Genomic DNA, 6,000 nt, shown 5'->3' on the forward strand with positions numbered 1-6,000 from the left:
AAGGCCACGGTGGCTTAGTGTTCCAGGGTCAGCTCTGACTCGTGCTACAGGCCCGCCCATCCATCATGGGGCTATGGGGGCCACTCTCTGGTCAGTACTGTCCCCCCATCCCGGGGGCCAGCAGCCGCCATCTGTACCTCCCTGGTTCTTAAAGCTGTCACCCGGAAGGAACACACTTCTTTATATATATATACACACACACACACATATACGTATATTTAATTTTTATTTGTTTTTGAGACAGCACGTGCACAAGCAGGGGAGGGACAGAGAAAAGAGGGAGACAGAAGGTCTAAAGCAGGCTCTGCACTGAGACCAACAAGCAGATGCAGGGCTCAAACTCACGGTCATGAGATCATGACCTGAGCCGGAAGTGGAACGCTCAACCAACTGAGCTACCCAAGCGTCCCTGGAAGTGATACATTTCTGCTCACATTTCATTGGCCAGAGCAAGTCACGTGGTCTGGCCTCGCCTCAAGGAGGAGGAAGCCCTCTGCATCCACAGGACAGGACGGAACTGACACTGAACAGAGATGCGGCCTGTGACAGGGATCCCTTGTTATTTTCTTTCTAACCCCCTCACCTGGCATAGTGTCTGACAACCGTCAAGACACTCCAGAATGTTCCTTAAATAAATGAACAAACGTTTCTTTGCGCTTGACCTTCAGAGCCTATTTATAAGACCTGCAAGAAAAGCAGACCCACGCTTGGTATATTAACCAGTTAAGTTCCTGGCTTGTGGAGCCTCATTGCCGGGGTTCAAATCCCAGCTCCGCCTTTCATTACCTGGGTGACCTTGGGCCAAGTTGGTCAACCTCTCTGTGCCTCAGCTTCCTCATCTGTAAAATGGGAATAGTGATAACAGCACTTGGAACACAAGGCTGTTATGAAGATGAAATCAGTTAATTGGCAGAAAGTGCCTACAACAGTGCCTGGCAGGTAATGAGCACTTAGTAACAGAAGCTGTCAGTATTACGACCGTTGGAGTCAGATCGTTTTGCCCCCACGTGCTGTGAGGTGGGTCAGTTTAATTCCTCAGCACTCTTCCAAATGACACACCTTCAAAGTACTCCCTGTACTTTCTGAGCACAGGCCACATTACTGGCATCTGTCTACAGCCTCCCAAGAGCACTGCTTTGCAGAGGAACACCCTTACTCTCCATGCATGTCGGGGCAATGTGTATGACTATGCGTGTGTCGTTCACACACACGTATTTTTTAAATTCATGGAATAGTCACACCCCTATCAAATTACACCTGATATCCACAGTTCCACCCAAACAGTAAATTAAGTCAAGGAAGCTGTGCATGGACCCATCACATCAGGCAGCCCCGAGGTTACGAATGCTGGGACAGCCTGAATCCAGGCTGTAGGCAAAGAGGCCTCCTCACCCCCCCACCGCTCCCCAAAGGATCCCCCAGCAACAGCCAGACGAAAGTGAGAGGAGCAACCATTCTGGCCACACACAGGAGGGCTCAATCAGTATTAGTGCCCTTTCCCTCCTTAACAGAACACACTACTGACACAGACGACCCAAGGAAATTATACAGAAATAACAGACATCAAAGTTATCCACAGCCTCCTAAAAACAATACATCAAAAGAATTTTTCAAAAGTCTATTTTCCGAGGGCAATGATTCACAAAGCCATTTGGAAGTCTCTAAGCGTCCCCTTAATTTCCGGCATTCAAAATAATACACGCTTCAACGACAAAACGTCCATGGCCGCAGCTGAGAGGTCCAGCCCAGACCTGTCTTTATTCTTTGAAGGCCACAGCCCTTCGCCAGCAAGGTTGGGCCCCAGCCTCCTCTGTCCCACCTGGTGGCCCCACCACACACCAAGTGCCCATCTCCACGGCCTGCTCATCCGTGGCCCTCCTGTGGCACAAGGTGGCCACCCTAGGGAGGCGAGCATTTGTCAACTGTGAAAAGGAACATGACCCCGAAGAGGTCTGGCCAGAGGCCTGGCTTCTGGCCCATGGACTTGAGTCCACATTCTCTGGCGTGAGACAGGCCAGTGAAGGCTAACTAGAACCACCCGTGATCATGGCATGTGCACCCAGAGGACTTCGTGAAAGCGAGCAAACGTGGGGACATCACCAACACAACGTCCCTCAGCTTAGTGCGGGACTGAAGCCGGTAGACATGGGGCTCAGGGGCGAATTCAGCCTCCCCTGCTCATTGTTTGTGGGTTAGGGTTAGGGTTGGTTCTTAACCTCTCTGGGTTAAGAAGTCACCTCCTCTGTGCAATGGAGGCTTAATGCCGTAAAGCAGCGTCTGGCATGTTGCAAGAGCCCTGTGAGCTATTATGTCATGATCAGCAATTAGCATTCCTGCATCACATCCAGCCTCCGGAACGACGGAGCTCTGGTCAGCTCCGAGAGGGATATTCTGCTTCCTTCCACAAGGAAGAGGCCTCACCTGCAGTCGCTCAGAAGCTCCACCTCCGTGGTTTCAGCCTTGTTCCTTACTCCTTCAACTTGGGTGTCACCTGTGAACCCATCAGAGACCCAACTGTCAGGCCTCACCCTCGTCCCCTGGGGGACGGGGGGCAGGGGTCAGCCATGTGGAAACCACCATGCAGTTCCGAAGGACACTCAAGTCTCAGCGGCACTGGACTAGAGAACTGACAGTGTAGCCAACACACGGGTGTGTCCTCCCAGGGGCCGCCCTCAAGTCCCTCCAGGGCCACGGGGACCCAAACCCCTGCTGCCTTGTGTGAGCCTGAGATCCGCAGGTGGTTTCTGGAAAATAATCTGTCCGTGGCATGGGTATCTGGTTGCCCCAGCCGGAGCCAGCCCAGGCCAGGCTGGTGACGGCGGGAGGGGATGGGGCCCAGCAAGCAGAAGGGCATGGGCATTTCTCGGTCAGCGAGCTAGAGCACGGAGCAGGGTGGGGACAGGCCCTGCTCCCCTGGGGCCACTGCCATTATACTGCATTCCAGTTTCAGGACAAGAATGCGGGCAATCCTTCTGAGTCCTGGGGCAGGACTGCCCTAAAGTAGAGAGGATTATGGAATGTCTGCTCATTGACCAAAACTGCCCTATGGAATCTGACCCGAATCTCTCAACGCTTGTAGCACCGGCCCACAAGCACCGGCCCGTGGATTCCCTCGGGCGTGGTAGGGCCCAGGGGACTGCGTGCCACTCGCAGGCAACGGAGCCAGGACTCAAGTGCAGAGGCCATAAAAACAGTTCACTTCACAGGCCCTGGGGTCAGCCTTGCTGTCACAGACTCTAAAGCTTCCCGCCTTGTCCTCATTCCTCTGGACCCAAGTGACACTCATCAACCAAGGTGACACAGCAAGGCAGAGACCAAAGCCCAAAGTGGCAAGAAACAAATAAGGGATCGTAGGATCTAGAGCCACCCTCTTCTGTCCACGCGCTTGGCTACCACCAGACCAGGTGACCAGCGCTCTTGCGTGTAATACAGCAACACGGCTTCCCCAGCTCCATGGCCGTCCCGGCACATCGTCGGCTGCTTGACCCACCCTGCCTCCTCTCCACTTGCCAGTCCAGCACCCCCCCCCCCAAGATTCTGCCATCTGGCCCTCCTTCTGGTCCTCACATAACCAGGCTGGCTCTCATCTTATTTGAAAAATGTCTATCCATGCCGCTGGTAAGTGACCATCATAAAAATACCCAACGCTGTCACGTGCCAGGATGTTATCTGCAGGAACATGCTAGGCATGTCTACGGGGCTGAATAACATCTCCCCAAGACGCACGTGTCCCCAAAACCTCAGAACATGATCTTATCTGAAAATAGAGTCTTTGCACAGTAATTTGTTAATCTGAGGTCACCCTGGGTTGGGGTCGGTCCTACCTCCCTTGGCTTTCCTCATAAAGAGAGGTGTGTACACTAAGAAACAGGCCACAGGACGATGAAGGTGGGAGCTGGAATGACGGCATAAGCCACAGATCGCCAAGAATTTCCAGCACCCACCAGACGCAAAGCTAGAAAGGGCAAGGAAAGTCCTTCCCCAGAGCCTTTCCAGACGACGCGGCCCTGCTGGCACCTTGACTTGGGGCTTCTAGCCTCCAAAACCATCAGAGAATAAACACCTGCTGTCAGAAGCCACCTTGTTTGTGGGCATTGGTCAGAGCAGCCCCTGGAGACCAATGTAGCACCGGACACACCTTCCCTCTGGTCCGGGCTGTGCCCCAACCCCGCCAAGGCAGGATTCCGGCTCCCGCTCCACAGCTGGGAACGTGATGACCCCCACCTGGGTTCACACGGCCAGTAAGTGGCGGAGCAGAGATGCCACCTAGTCCGGCTCCAGAAAGCAGGCTCTTCGCGCCATGCTGAGCAGTCACCCTCCTTTGGCAACGCGGCCAAAAGCAGAGCCTTGGAAGCCACATGGAACGTCCACCCCGCCAGACGCCCTCTGGCAGCTGCTCCGTCAGAAAGGGTTTCTGGAAAGCTCTGGTTGCCAGGGAGAGAGGAGCTGGCTATGAACGGCTTCTAGGAAAACCTGAGAGGTGGATGGAGGCCTAACTCCGCGGCTGTAACATAAATCTTTGTGCTGGGACCACCCTATCTCCGACATATATGTTTAAAAGGTTTCATTATATGTGATAATTATTTTTCTGCTCATCACAGAGTCCTTTGTAGTCCCTGACCTGAATCATTATTATTATACTTGGCTCGGAGGCTAACAAGCTCACCTTCTGAACAGGCATTCTGGGCAAAAGATCCAAAAATCTTTAACTGGTGGCGGCACAGAACTTGGAACGGCATCTGGCGTGTAATTATTTTTAACAGGAAAAAATAGCCCATCTTGTCAGCTTTCCATTTTGAGCAAAGACAAATTGGCCACAAGCACATGCATAAAAAGGGTGAGTTCGGCAGAACATACATCATCCTTTCATTAACTCACTGAGCTTAATCAAGATGAATGCAGTCATTCACTCTCCACTGATGGACTGTCCTTAATGTCCCTCTCTGCCCACGGTGAAAGGGAAACACGGCCTATCTTGGCTCCCAAAACCACCGCGCAGAGGTTTCCCGCAAGTTTTCTAAAGCTTCTATGAAAACAGGGCTCATTTGCTTTTATCATTTAAATTTCAAAATCCGTCCCCGGCCAAGGAGAAATACAAACACCACAGGCCTCACGCTGCCTTGCCACCAGCCTTCGCTGCCTTGCCACCAGCCTTCATCGTCCTGGCCGAAAACCCAAAGCCTCACACTCTGGGGCTGCCGTTGTCACTTACTATTATTATTACTGTTACGGCGGCTGTTGTTGTTGTTGCGACCAATAATAATAAGAGACCTTACAGTCTCTCCCTCGGGAATGTCCCATCCGCTCTGGGCCTCAGTTTCCCTCGCCTGCACCATGAGGAACTACAAACAGTAAGACTCCTTTGGCCTGAGGTCTACCTTGAGAATAAAAAGGGAGAAAGTTGGCTGCGCTCTGCTGAAATGTGCCCAGGTGTTAATGGCCAGAGAGCCTTGGCCATTCGCAACGGCCTTCTGTCTAGGGAAGCATACAGTCGAAGCAGCGAGAAGACACACCACCCCCTGCCCACCCCCGGCCGCGGTCAATATGGCGATTTTCATGTTGAATGGGTAAACAAAAAGGGGGCCTGTAACCACTTTTGGGTGTCCTAAATTGGTCACTGGGTAGAAAGAAATTGCTCCACCACTGACAGAGACCTCCAAAGAGGGCTGCCAGGGCACCAACAATGGACCACAGGCGAGGACAATGGACCCGGGGAAGTTAAGAGGGGGCGGCAGGCTCAGGCCAGGATGAAGGTCAAAGGTGTTAGGGAGGGAGGAAGACAGGGGTTTTAGGGTTTCTGCTCCAGCCATCCCCCCTTCCCTCCCCCTCCATCCACTCTCCTCCCAACCGATGGAGGCTGCACAGCAAGATGAGATGCTCCTTCAGGGCTCAACACAAATGGCCCTGAGAAGCATGGTCTGGGGTGGAGCGAGGAATCCATGTGCCAGGAGAAAAAGGGGAAAAGAAATGTTTCCAGGAACTGTCAACTCCACGTAAAGA

General features: G+C 52.9%; 1 protein-coding gene across 9 annotated transcripts in view; it reads right to left on the reverse strand.

Annotated features, from left to right (window-relative positions):
- The window catches only part of LOC144231576 (uncharacterized), a 150,874-nt gene that overhangs the window by 125,121 nt on the left and 19,753 nt on the right, over nucleotides 1-6,000 (reverse strand). Inside the window, exon 1 of one of the 9 annotated variants that reach the window (XR_013335097.1) lies at nucleotides 2,422-2,470. The exons of the other annotated variants lie outside the window; for them this stretch is intronic. The gene's annotated coding sequence lies outside the window, so the exon portion shown is untranslated. Of the gene's footprint in view, nucleotides 1-2,421; nucleotides 2,471-6,000 lie in introns of those variants that run through there. 9 annotated transcript variants of the gene reach the window in all.

Source organism: Crocuta crocuta, unplaced genomic scaffold, assembly GCF_008692635.1.
Source record: "Crocuta crocuta isolate KB4526 unplaced genomic scaffold, BGI_CrCroc_1.0 scaffold260, whole genome shotgun sequence".
Taxonomy (NCBI): domain Eukaryota; kingdom Metazoa; phylum Chordata; class Mammalia; order Carnivora; family Hyaenidae; genus Crocuta; species Crocuta crocuta.